This window comes from Neopelma chrysocephalum, unplaced genomic scaffold (assembly GCF_003984885.1).
Source record: "Neopelma chrysocephalum unplaced genomic scaffold, ASM398488v2 Primary Assembly neopelma1_25, whole genome shotgun sequence".
NCBI lineage: Eukaryota > Metazoa > Chordata > Aves > Passeriformes > Pipridae > Neopelma > Neopelma chrysocephalum.
The window spans coordinates 19,820,801-19,835,351 of NW_020897694.1; positions in this window are offsets into that span (position 1 = coordinate 19,820,801).

The following is a 14,551-nucleotide window of genomic DNA, read 5'->3' on the forward strand; positions in this document are numbered from 1 at the left end:
GTCCATCAGCAGGAATGTTTCTTCTTGGACCTCCTCCAAAACTGGGAAATCAGAAACTTAGTGAAAGAATTGTTGGCTGGGTGATTACACTGAACTTACAGTATCAGTTCACAGAAAATGTCGGATCTCAGATTATCTTCATATCATCCTATGTGAGAACACAGTTTTGCTGACTCAAATAGCTCGTGACTTTTTCTGGACATCTGCCTTTGGTAGTGAATGGTGTTACTTCCTATTCTTAAATCACAGTTTTCTGTGCTGACAGTTTGTTATAGACTGAGTAGCTATTTCAAGAACCAGTCCCTAATCCAAGAGAATCCTGGGTTTTTACATGGGATAACAAAATTTATTTTATATAATTCTTTCAAAACTGAAAGTTAACATAAAAAAAAAAAGCTACCTGCTTGTAATCTGACATGTAATTAACAACTTTGTAAAATAAAAAAAGAAATGAAAATGAAAACTCTGACCTGCCATGTAATACTAATCTTTAAGTAAGGTTTCAGGAGACTGCAGCTCCTTACAATACTGATAACAATATCCCAGCTATTTTCCCAGCAATCTTAGTGTTTTTCTTTTTTTTATTTTCTTAGGGAAAAGAGAGGTCTGCCTTTTTGTAAACAACTCTCTATGGTAGCAGTAAGATGTCATAAAAAGCTAAAGTGGAATTATAATATTTCAAGTTTCATTATTACTGTCACCTATCTGAATTTGTTTGTTAAAGGAGCAGAAAGCAATATACAGAGATTTTGTAGACAAATTGCATTTTCTAGTAAATACTGTTTTTGACTTATGCCCCTGGCTATCTCTATCATTGATTTATGTGAAGTTTTTACATACAAACACCTATGAAGAAGGGAGGAGTAAGATAAAAAAGTGTAAAAAATTGAAAAAATTGAGGATCAGTTTCTATTGCATCAGTCCTGTACTTGGAGCTACTTTATATTCTGGTATTCCAGACTGTCCAGGTAGTTTTAAATAAATACCATTCATGTTCTGATTGGTAGCACCTTTGCTACTGTAAGTTCATTACAGAGAATAAATATGTCAGTGATGGAGTCTATTCACACTTCTAGTACAGCATCACTGCACCAAAATCTTTTGTATGAAGAATGATCTTGGAAAGACTATTTTGCCACAGCTCAGCAGCTTTAAATTGTTTGTTTGTCTTTCTTATTTTATTATCAAAGAATACCAATCCCAGCTCAGTGCACAAGTTGCTTTACAAGTTAGTAAAAAAAAAATAGCTTGATATATTCAGGATTTTATCATTCCTTCAAAAATGAAATTACAAAAAAAATTGAATATGTTTTTAACTGTTTTTAAATTTATTTTATTCCTAATGTTGATTTTAAATTATACTTTTGTGGAGTATCATATAATAAAGGATTTGTGGAATAGGCGCAGACATACAAAAAACCCTAAACACAAATTAGGTAAATCTGAAATAAGATGTGCAATTTCAGGTAGGGAATACATATAGCATAGACCTTATTCACTATTCAGAAGTAATCTTAATCAGTCAATTTTGATTCAATCAGTTCAGCATATAAAGAGTATTCTGAGCAGGTATTTAAAAATTCTATGTCACTTAGATGTCTATGTTTTAATTACATTTCATATATAAGGACTTTTTTTTTCAGATTGACTTGTAATTTCTTCCTCTTGTTTAAAGGAGCACTTTGTTTTTTTCTCAAAATCAAGTAGTGACAAGTGTAATTCCAACAATTATGTGTGAAAAATTATTGATTTTGCTATTGTTGAAAATAGATGGAAAAAGAGATAATGAAAGCAAAAGGATTGTAACTCTAAATAAATAAAGAGAGAAAAATATATACTTTTTTTTCCCCTTTAAGCTACTGGAATGTTCTTGCAATCTCTTTATCTTCACACATTATAAAGAAGAGTAGGGACTTCTAGCTACAGAGAAACACCTTAATTACATGAATTTCATTGGAAGATAAATTAGTTTGAAGATAGCAATTTATTAGGTTATAATCTTGCAAATATTATTTAGTAATTCTCTTAATTAATAGCAATGTTGCTAAAGTGCACGAAATTGTGTAAATGGTAAAACAAAATAGGGTTGACTCTGCCCTGGCATATTGGAACATATTCCACATTTGCTTTCCTTTATCAATATTTCTCTTTACTTCCTAAATTACACTATACTATTATTCAGTTAGACCTCATTAATTTGTTATTTACTGGTTCACTGCTTTTAAATCAACACTTGTGTTTTGCTATCTGAGCTCTTAGCTCACTGTAGAAAATCAGTTTAGAAACATTCTGCTACAGTTGCTCTTGAGGTCTTAAATAATAACTGGGGAACAATTTTGAAGAGATAATTGAAATGACATATTGCTCAATTCATGCCAACATTATAAACATCTATTTAGCATATCAACCCTGATGCTAAGTTTTAAAAGAATTGTTTCTTTTTTCAAGGAGACCTCAATGACTTTTTCACAATCAAACAATAAAAACTAACACTCTTAAAAAGTAAAAATCTAAAAAATAACCTCTCCATGCATAAGATAGCACAAACAATATGAAGATGAGATTCTTCAAGATCATTTCCACTTACACTTAATATACCTGTGACTGTTACTTAGGCAAAAAAGAATGTTCGTCTTTGTGAGAGGCTGAGATGGTTAACGGCTTAATCATTGTTAAGATTGCTGAAAGACTTTTATCCACTGTAGCAAATTGTGCAAAGAAACAACTGCACACCGAACTTAGGATAAGGAATTACTGGAGAGGGTTCAGTGGAGGGCTATGAAGATGATTAGGGGACTGAAGCATCTCTCTTATTGGGGAGGGCTGAGGAAGCTGGGCCTGTTCAGCCTCGGGGAGAGACAACTGAGAGGTGACCTTATCAATGCATACAAATATCTTGAGGGTGTGTGTCAAGAGGTTGGGAACACTCTGTTCAGTGGTATCCAGCAACAGGACAAAGGACAAGGGCACAAACTGAAACACAGGAAATTCCCTATTATACAAGGAAAAACTGTACTGTGAGGGTGAACAGGCTGCCCAGAGAGGTTGTGGAGTGTCCTTCTCTGGTGATATTCAAAACCCTTCTGGACATGATCCTATGTAATCTGCTCTAGGTGAAGCTGTTTTAGCAGGGGGTTGGCCTAGATGACCTCCAGAGCTCCCTTCCAACACTAAGCATTCTGTGACTAAAATGGAGTGAAAGCTCTGTGAAAAAAGAGCTGTTAGGGAATTCATAAACTTCTGTGAGACTTCCTGGATCAGAGAGGAAATGGAGAAGTTGTAAACAAATCTTGGAGCAAATGTGACACAAAATCCCCTGGAGAAAAAGATGTTGAGCTGAGAAAGGAAGGAAGATTTATTTATAAAGATAGGATTAATTAGGTTCCCAAGAATAAAATATTTCTTCTGATCTTCTTTACTGTGAACACTGAAAGTCATAAAGGATGGCCAGAACATTTTGTGTGCAAAGAAGTTTGTCTTAAATGATTTAATTTCAACAAGTCAGGGTCAGTTCCAAAGTCGGATAAAATGGAATTTCACATATATTCCAGAAGGTCTTAATCTTCTAGTAAACAAGGCATTGCATGAGGTTTCATGCTGGTCAATAATTTCAGTTTGCTAACTGTAAGATTAGATTTATTATCCATGCTATAATTTTTTTTTTTTCTGAGGAGGCATCATATTTTGCGAAATAATTGGGTTTGGTGAAAAATTTCTGAATTTAATTTGGTGAAGTACTGTGGAAAGGACAATATTAACCATTATAGGGAAAGGAACTGTGACAATCACATTTAATAATGATCTTTGTTTCCTGAAAAGGACAATACTATATCTGGTCTAGTGAAAGGTATGCCTGCCCATGGCAGGGGGGTTGAAACTAGATGATATTTAAAGTCCTTTCCAACCCAAACCATTCTAAGATTCTATTATTCTATAATGTTGTTAAACTGATAAGGAACGAACAAGGCTAACAAGGCTAGATAACAGTTTTCTGCAGTAGAGCCACTCATTTGTGTCCATCAGACTTATGATTAAGAATTCACGGTGGATGTCCTTCTTTCTTTACATTTCTTCAAACAAATCAGTACAGTCTAATATTCTTTTGAACAGTTCAAGATCTGTTTTATCTGAGATGGAAGTAGGTGCTCATCTAGACAGTTGAGTTTACAACAACAAATTCAAGAATGTATATGCTTGATTTGTCCTACTTAAGTAACTCTTCTTGTCTTTGGATGCAAAAACCCACTGAAACATATTGCAATTTTCCTTAGAAGTTTTCTTAAAACCACTCACATCTATTTCTACTCCACATAAAACATATGTTGTAGTTTTTTTTTGTTTTTACCGTATACTTGCCCAGTGTAATAGATGGTATAGCTTCCATGTGTTTTGGCAATGTTTACTATATAGGCACCTTTTTTTTTTATTAAGTTTGGGAAGGAGAAATGAAAATCACCTGCTTATCTTGCCTTAAAATTGAGTTGTGACTAAGTAAGGCCAAGTAAAAATTGTTCTTTTTTTGGAGTGACTAAGGATAATTCTATTGGTGTCATGTCCTGGAGTGCTAAGTGGGACAGGTACACAAAAAGGCATAAAAAGTAGGGAACCTACAATGTAGATAAAGACAAGAAGACTCCTTGGTAATGACAAATAGGGAACCAAGTATGAAGATGTGAAGAAGGCTTCTGAAAGGAGACCATATTGTGTTACATCCAAGAAATTAATTCATAATTATTGAACTCCTTCTTATGCAACAAAAGATTTGCTTTCAAATTTTTCTGACTCAGTTGATTTGAGTGTTTACCATTTCAGAAAAATCATATTTCACTTTGTATTCTGACAAGAAATAAGACTGGAGTGGAAAGACATTCTGGAGTTTTAAACAATGTTCTTTCAATGAAATTTTCACCAATTTTTTTTCTAGTTCTAGTGAACCAACATCAGGAAGAAGAGATTAAAGAAAGGGATCTTGTTAACTCTGAGACTTTTTTTTTGGTCATCTCTTGGTAGAACATCATTAGGTCCATAAAGGGTTCTCTGCTCAATCTCTATCTATGGTTCCTCATTTTTACATTTCTGACTCATTAACATCTTCCTGTCCCACCACCATTTTTCCCATCTGCTGTCTCCCATAGTAATTTGGTTTCTCTCTGACTCCTGCAGAGATAGTTTACACTCATTTCTAAGGGGAAAACCTACTGGAAGTATGATCAGAGGAAAATGGGCCAACCACCTATTCCCTGTCCGATGGGGAAGAACTACTGGCCTCAACAGTAGCATATATGGTTTTTCACTCTCTCTGAAAAAGCCATTCCTGAGCCCTTGCCCAGTAAGGAGGAGGGAGGAAACTGCAGAGACCACCATCACAGGGTCTGACACCTCTGTGATACTACAACTGACCATCGTTTCTATGCCTGTGATCTTGGTACCATTCTGACTACTCTTCCTTAAGGTTATACAGAACAGATAGTGGAATGGGAAGCACTTATATCCATCAAAATCATCACCTGTAGCTGTGGCCTATAAAGATACTTGGGGAAAAAAACTACGGATGAATATTTTTTAATTATTTTCCTGTCTTCCAGTATTTTACCATTGTAAGAATCAAGAAGACTGAAAGAGGAAAGAGGATTCAGTCTGACACTCTCTAGATATTCAGCATGGGATGCATTGCTATCCTGAAAATAATTAATCTGGCGATCTTTTTTTTAGAAAATAAGTTTTTCACAAAAACAGGAGTTGGTTGTTGATTCTCTGTTTCCTTTCTGTTCTTATGAGGTAGCATGTTTTAACAATAAAGCATAAAAAAGGGACTTAGAAATCTTGCTTCTTACCTTTACTAATAAGCATCTTGTAACCTTAAGATCACTTTATTTTGTTACTTTTATTTATTAAATAGAATAATATTTCATTATATTGAATAGAGGCCTAAGTTTAAGATGCAAGTTATATCTTCAAATATGCCCTAAGTTTAAAGCACTGAAATGATAGTCTTTTACTACTGTATTTGACTTATAAAAAAATTGAAACATTGAGATGATTATGCAGTAATGCAAGACATCTAATGGAAGGATAAACAGTTTAGATTTAGCTAAATTAAAAACATTCTCATTGTTAGTATGACTTGCTATCCCATCACTATAAACCAAATCCAGATGATCCTTATCTCTTTGCTACCACAAACAATTTTTTTTTCTATATGAATGCATAACACAGGAAAGTCTGGGAATATTTTAATTATCATAAATATAAAGCTATTTTTATAAAATAGATCTGAATGTATATTTGGATAGAGGACAAGAATTTTCAAATGAACTGGGGTTTTTTTTAGAGATAATGCTAATACTTTCCTCCTCTCCTCCCCATAACATATTTAGCCAAGATAAGTTTCCACAACGTGCAACAAGATGGAAAACCACAGAATGTCTTCTAACAAGATATGTAAGAGCAAATTCAAGTTTCCAGTCCATTTAAAGTATTGTGATAATTTATTTGAAATTTACTTTTCATCAACATTGTGAAAATTGCTTAAGATATATCAAAGTATATAGTATGATGAACACATTAATAGAAGAACTTTGGACAGAAAAAATATTTTCATAGGAAATGTAATTTCTGAGCTGAATATGCATTAATTCAAATCTCAGAATTCCACACTTTGGACTGCAGAATAGCAGTTATAAGTCCTTGAACTTCAGTCTGCAAATATTTAAGGAATGCATAATTTCATGCATTTTGACAGAAACACAATGAAGTTACTAGGTAAGAGTCATACTTTGAGGCTCACTGAAGTAAATGGAAAGCAAGTGCAAATTTCAGTTGGCTTTGGGTCAGACCATATACGAAAATATGAATGTAAAAGATATGTAGGTTTGTATAAATATTTGAGCTTTGGATTCCTCTGGACCTTCTACATCTTCAGTCTTGTAACAAAGTCATAAAATCTCATGAAAACTTTTCACAGATCATTTAAGAAAATATTTCCTTTTAATAGATAACATTAAAATGACTCATAAATCACAAAGAAAAAATCTTTTCTGATTGATAGGAGGATTTTTTAATGTTTTAATTATATTTAATATACTATTTCCTAATATATCTCTTTGTTTCTGTCAAATTACAGGGTACATGACCAGCATGTTTGTTGGTTGGTTTTTTTGCCAACAAATATCAAGGGACATATGATCTGAAATCAAAATTTGAATTTAAATTTTTCATTCTCTCATGGATTCTTAGTGATTCCACTACACACCTATTTAGTGGGTCCTACAATAATAGACTTATTAACTGTAGTAGAACACAGATAAAATGAAAGGAAATATAGTTCTATAGGTCTTGCAGCCTGCAAGATTAAGGCCAGCTCAGGGGTGATAAAACTGAGATAAAGATTACATTTCTCTCTCTGAGTGAAAGCATTAAGACAATCTTTTACCTGTCTCTGTTTTCCATGTTCTGTGAATTTGGGAAAAGTTCTGCAATTACTAACTTTTCGAAACCAGGGTTCCAGACCCCTGGGCCCTGCACCTGCTCTTCTTGCACACGTAGATCCCAAACAAATCATATACACAGTGTGAGAAGTTACTTGGTGTTAACTACACAGGAAGTTTGGGGAGAACAGTGAAAGAACAGAATAATCTGCTCATTTAGCAGATACTTAGAAACACCACATGCATTTTAAGCTTATCCTGAAGACATTCTCTGATGTCCTGTCACAAAGAAAGACAAAAATTATGTTTCCATCTGTGTGATTCTGCTTCCTTATTAATCAGTAATTAGGAGATAAAGCACTTGCCTAAATTAATTTTCCTCTCAGAGGTAAGACACACCTGCCCAGAATAAAACAAAAATGAAACAGCTATAGTCAGTTATAGCAGTTTCTGTTCTTATTTTGCAGTTGTGTATTTCTCCTTTATTTTTTTGTCCATCAAAAATGTAAGGTTTGATTAGATCAACAACTGATAGTATGATTCTACAGGCAAAAGATTTTTGCATTTGCTAGGAACTGTAGTTTGTATTTACTGAATAATATTTCTGTACATCAGTATTAAGTATATATTGGCTAAAGCATACAAATAATTCTTAGATAGGCAAAAAACCCCAATCACATTCTACCCTATTCTACATGCCCTAAGTATGAAATATGAATTTTCGACACTAGCAGACCTAATAGCTCTCCGTGTAGCCCTGTAGTTTTATTTACCTGGCTTAGCTGTAACAGCAGTTGTCAAACGTCCAGGTGATTATGACTTACTTTGGTTTTGGTTTAGCTTACTTGTGTACAACAGTATGACGTACCTATTCTTCTAATAATTTTGATAGACCTCTGTAACTAGTAAATGCTAAGTTCAAAGGGGTTCATGTAGAATAATCTGTGAGCCTAGAATAAAACTCAGTGTAGAGAACTGACCTCATAATAACAAAGGCCTTGAAACTGTGTAGAGGTGATGATTACAGAGGATCTGTCCGTGAACTAATCAATGATCAATTATTTGTCATTAAAGGGATAAAACATGGGGAGCAAGGCAAACCTTTTCTTAGTGATTATAGATATGGATATTACATGGAAATGGAGACCAGTGAAGAAAGGACAAAGTTTAGAAAATTTTAGAAAATACATGAAATTATACCTTAGAATGAGGAGGAATGAACATCCCTGTTAAAATTATGGTTTCCTCTATGGAGGAGCTGGAGTGCTGATGAGCCTTTCAAATGCCCACTCCCCAGCTCCGTCTTAGTGAATATTGATACTTTTGAACCTAAGACCCAGAAGGGGATGGAAAGTTGAGCCCTATATTGAAGAAAAGGTGAGGATGTTAAGTATATGTGTATGAGAAAGAGTATGTGTATGAGTCTGTATGTGCATCTATAACAATCTAAAGCTTTATTATAAGTGAAGTTTTGTTTTCTAAGTCAGTTAAACTCTAAGGGTAAGTGCCATTATGACTGGACCAATAATAACTGTTCAGTTAGACCAGTGTAACTTGTTATTTTTAAAGTTGCTTCTTATAAGAGCATGTCTGCACTGGGCTGCTCTTGAGAAACAACTTTAAGGTCAACACACATAACTTTCCTATTTAATTTTATTTGAATAAATTCTTATTTTTTTCTATTTAACCACTGTAGCTAGAAAGACATCTAACATGTAGTTCACTTCAAAATAGATTTGACAAATCAAAAGTTTCCAAAGCAAAAGAAGCACAGAACAGAGGCAACTTCTTACCCAGTTGAAATAATGGAAGTCCATACAGTGTTTTTAATGACTGACTCTTGGAACTGAAGGGTAAAACAAAAAAGTTAATCAGTTTAGATAAGCTTCTTCCCTTAGCCACGTATTTGAAAAGAAATAATTCATCAAAACCAGACTTTTATAAAAGGTTTAATCCATGACTTCACATTTACCTGTTATGCAGTCTTCTGCCAATTGTATCCGGTTAGTAAATATTGAATCCATCAGCTATATGACAAGTCTATTCTGTGCTTAATTTTTTTCTTGGTTCTGATTCTAGTTTCATCTGCCTAACGTAAAAGCACAGTTCCAATTTTCAAAAACAGATGTGAAAGTAATTTTAGAGTGACAGTGAAACGAGGGGAATTAATGAGTATATCGTTATAGAGAACATATGTGAAACAGTCATGAAGCCATTTGACATTCATAATTTTTTACTTGTCCCAGAATTGTTCTTCAAGAAGTTGCTATAATAATTTTTATTGGCTTTTTTGTGGTAGTTTCTTTTTTTTTCTTTTTTCTTTTTTTTTAACATTATATTAAAGGTTTTCATTTTCTTGGTGGAAGATCTACAGTCAATTATAATATATTTAATTATGTCAGCTTACATTTAATTATGATAACTCAGGGGGCATTTGACAGAGTTGCTAATAAAATAATTACACTCGGAACATTTCATTAGAGATTATTGTCGATGCATGGAAATCACCCTGATCTTTCTTACCAAATATATACCTATCTTGATAGTTTTTATCCCTTGTTTAGAAGGCAGAACTCATTAATAATGTGACAATATAAAACACTCAAAAAATGCAAATAACATCAGTCTCTCACCTAGACTGAAGTCCAATTTTTCACAGTTAAGGGATTTATTTAATTTGTTTCTTCCTTTACTGGCATTTTCCCACTTATCTAAATTTTTAACTTAGGAAGAAATGAAATAAAAATGTCAGAAAGGAGCAAGAATATACTTTTCCAGCTACTAGAATTGTATGTTATTTGCTTCTGTACTCTGGATGAATTCTGCCCTACAAACATGTAGATCCAAGTAATACAAAAGCTGTTGAAATGGGCTTGCGATGAGGCCAGAACAAGAAAAGCAAATATGGTGGAAAGACACATGTGAGAAGTTCTCTAGGAATCCTTAGTCTATCTAACTCTTCCTGAAGCCTTGTCAGCCTGGTTATGTCAGTAAAACATTCAAATTAAAAATTAACAACAAAATTAATCTAAGAGTTGCTATTGGACATATTTTTTTGCACATAGGAGCTTCTCACATAGGAAACAGCAGAATAATGAAGTGGAAATTATTATAAGACCACGTTATGTTCTATCAGCAATAGTGGGGAAAGGAGTGATTCTAGTCCTATATAAATGATGGGAAAAAAGCATTGTAATTACATCAATAATTTTCATCATCATGGCTAGGCTTCATGAACGAAGATTTGGGAAGGGCTCTACCCACGTTTCTTGCAAGCGCGTTGGTGGCTAAGAAGGCCAATACGAGATAGGCATGTCCGGTTGCAAAAGGCACAGCAGAAAGACTCTTTAGATGGTATATTCTGCAAGGCTCGATTCTTTCTGCGTTGTCTTTTCTCCTCAAGGGTGATCCTGCGTGCTTTCTCAAAAGCATCAACTGCGTTATAGATGGTGTGTCTCCAGGCCTCCTGATTGGAGGCCAGAGTAGACCAGTTACGGTGATCAATATGCCCGAGGCTGAGTTGTTGCTTCAGGGAGTCCTTGTATCTTTTCTTCGGGGCTCCTCTCTTGCGGCAGCCGGAGGCAAGTTCACCATGAAGCAGGATCTTAGGGAGGCGGTGGTCCTTCATCCTGGAGGTGTGTCCTGCCCATGGCAGCTGCGTTCCCAGTAGCATGGCCTCAATACTTGTGATTGCTGCCTGTTCAAGAACAGATGTATTGGTCACATAATCTGACCAGTGGATGTTCAGGATTGTACGGAGGCAGCGTTGATGGAAGCGTTCTAGGAGACGCAGGTAGTGGCGGTAGATGACCCATGATTCGGAACCATATAAAAGAGTAGACAGCACTATGGCTCTGTAAACACTGATCTTGGTACTTTTCTTCAAGTGTTTATTACGCCAGACTCTTTTATGGAGTTTTCCAAAAGCACTATATGCCTTCGCTAACCTGTTGTCTATCTCCCCGTCAATCTTACCATCCGAGGAGATGAGGCTGCCTAGGTAATTAAACTGCTGGACTGATTTGAGTTCTGACTGGCCGATGGTGATATGGGGATGATGGAGGACTTCCTGAGGTGCAGGTTGATGGAGAACTTCTGTCTTCTTTAAGCTGACTTCCAGCCCAAAGAGCTCAGCAGCATCTGCAAAGCAGGATGTTAAACGCTGCAGGGCTGCTTCTGTGTGGGCAACAAGGCCAGCGTCATCAGCATAAAGCAGCTCCCGGACAAGATGGTTTAGGGTCTTAGTGTGGGCCTTCAGTCGCCTTAGGTTGAATAGGCTTCCGTCAGTACAATATCGAATGTAGATACCATCCTGATCATCGAGGTCTGCCATGGCCCTTTGGAGCATCATGCTGAAAAAGACTGTGAATAAGGTAGGAGCGAGAACGCAGCCTTGTTTCACACCATTCTTTATTAGAAAGGGTTCAGAAAGTGTGTTGCCATAACTGACTTGGCCGTGCTGATCCTCATGAAGTGAGATGATCATTTTAAGGAACTTGGGGGGACAACCTAAACGTTCCAAAATCTGCCAAAGACCTTTTCTGTTCGCAGTGTCGAAAGCCTTGGTGAGGTCGACAAAGGTTACATAGAGACCTTTGTTCTGTTCCCTACACTTCTCTTGCAGTTGTCTGAGAACAAATATCATGTCTGTGGTGCTCCTGTTGGCTCTGAAGCCACACTGACTTTCAGGTAGAATTTCTTCTGCTATAGCTAGTGCTACAACCTGGGTAGTGCAACCTCAACAAAATATCTGGGTAACATTAGCTAATGCCACAGGCCAAGACACCATTTGCTTATTTACAGCTATGCTGACAGAACCCTTTAGGACATGCCTTGTAGGGTTGTCCACAGATCATGATCAGTTTGTAAAGCTAAGCACAAATGTCAATTTCAACTTACTGTCTCATTACAGTAGCATCAGCTCATGTATACACACCCACGCGAAAGTTTATAAGACATTTCCTTGGGTGTTAAACTGCACTACATTGAGGGAAGCTGTTGTGGCCCAGAAATTTGCTGATATAGAGCCACAAGAGTTAGATGTGCTTGGATCAGTAAAAGCTGACTTTTGTTTTAAGTTTGCGTGCCCAGAATGTGTTAATCACTCCGTGGATACAAGTAAGTGGATTTGGAGTCAACAGGTTGATGCCTATGGTGACGCGTATAGAAATTAATCACTGTGCTGCAATGACACAGTAGTGGAAACCATTCAGACAGTTAGTCTGACCAAACCCTGCAGTCTTCCAAAAGGAATTTTGCTTCTTTGTGGGGACACGGCATGGCCAGGAATTCCAACACATGCAGTTGGAGGGCCTTGCACAATTGGTTGCCTGACCTTTATAGTCCCAAATGTTACTGATGTTATCATACACACTGTTAGGGCAAGAAAAAAACTATGCTCTACTCATGCTTTTGCTGCAGACTGTGATGATCGGGTAACCTATTGGGATAAAGCACCCCAAATTTTTGCTTCACTATTTGCCCCTGTAGGAACAGTGAAAGCATCAGCCAAAATAAACAAATTAGGATGCTGGCTTGCAAAGCAAACAAATGCAACAAGCAAGATACTAAGTGAGCTGCTTTTAGATGTTAATTCAGTCAGACATGCTGTGTTACAGAATAGAGCTGCAATTGACTTTTTACTATTGGCTCAGGGACATGGATGAAAAGAATTTGAAGAAATGTGTTGTATGAATTTGTCTGATCATTCGGAGTCTATTCACAGAAGCATCCAACAGCTGCAAGAGGGAGTTGCAAAGCTGCAAGTTAAGGATAACTGAGATTGGTTGGAAAACCTGCTGAATAGTTGGGGAATATCAGGATGGGTTAAATCTCTAGTAAAGATCAGATTGGCCTTTGTGGGCATGTTTCTGTGTATTGTAATATGCTTACCATGCTTGATGCAATACATTCAACGAGCTATAGACAAAGCATTAAAAGCTGTTTTATTTATAAACAAAGAAGAGGGAATTATGGAGGTAAACAGTGTCATGTCCCTTGGGCCCAGGACGGTGGACATTGTTCGACTAGCTAGCAGAAAGTCATGGGAACGGTAAGTAGAACAAAGAAGATATGGAAGAAGAAGATACAAGACTGCAAGAAGGACCTTGGTTGCTAAGAAATGTAGTTATTTGTATCTATTAAAACGTATGCTGCATTATGTGGACTTGAGAAAGTAAGCATAAGTAGAAAACCACCAATTGTTCTGCTTGAATTACCTATTGTTCTGTCTGGGGTATACAAGCTTATGCATTGTTAAAATAAAGGTCTTTGTCTTCAATTTACCACCGAAATGGAGTCTATGCCCTTTTAAAGCCACACTCATCCTGGCTGCTAAAGTTGAATTTTTATCCTTCTTTGATTACTCTTACTGTCTTTGTTTGTTTGCTTGCAAAACTGTACAATGATTCACGGTGGAATCTTCCGCATTTTTTTAAAATAATTTTTGCTGTGGTAGTTCATGAACAAGTAGATATTTCAGAAGTTTCTAGCATTGATAGAAAAAAAAAAGCAAACTAAAACCTTTACAAACCAAAAGTAAAAACATTTATAAAGAAAAAAAATAGGAAAAATAAAAGAAGACATAAAATAAGCCTCATACTGTTCCCGTGGTTTTCTTACTTTAGATAATTAAAACATGGGTGCAACTTTATTTGCAATAAGAAGAATGTGCCAGAACTGCCTATTTCATTGTCCCAGAAGGAAATATGCCTTCTAGGCAGTCATTAAAGAGTCAAGTGGGCTAGTGTTTTTCTAAAACCAAGGATTTTCTGGCTATGTGCTGTGGTTTCGAGTCACAGATGGTCTGCAGATTTCTGTCTGAATGCAACTGCCAGCAAAGTTTTAATTCTATTTCGTTAAATAAAAATAGCTTTGATCATGAAAATTTAAATAGACCTTTATTAATAGACATTTAAAAGTATTGAAAGGATGTTTAATAAAATAATTTTTGTTTTATTTATATATTTATAAGGGAGGTATATATGCACATGTATCAAAGCTAGAATTACAACTTGAGTACTAGTCAAAGAGGAAGAAAAATATGCAGAGATTTTGTTTTCTTATTTACTGCTTGATTAATTTTCGTATTAGTAAATCTAGTGATTAGGTATTTTCAGTGTTGA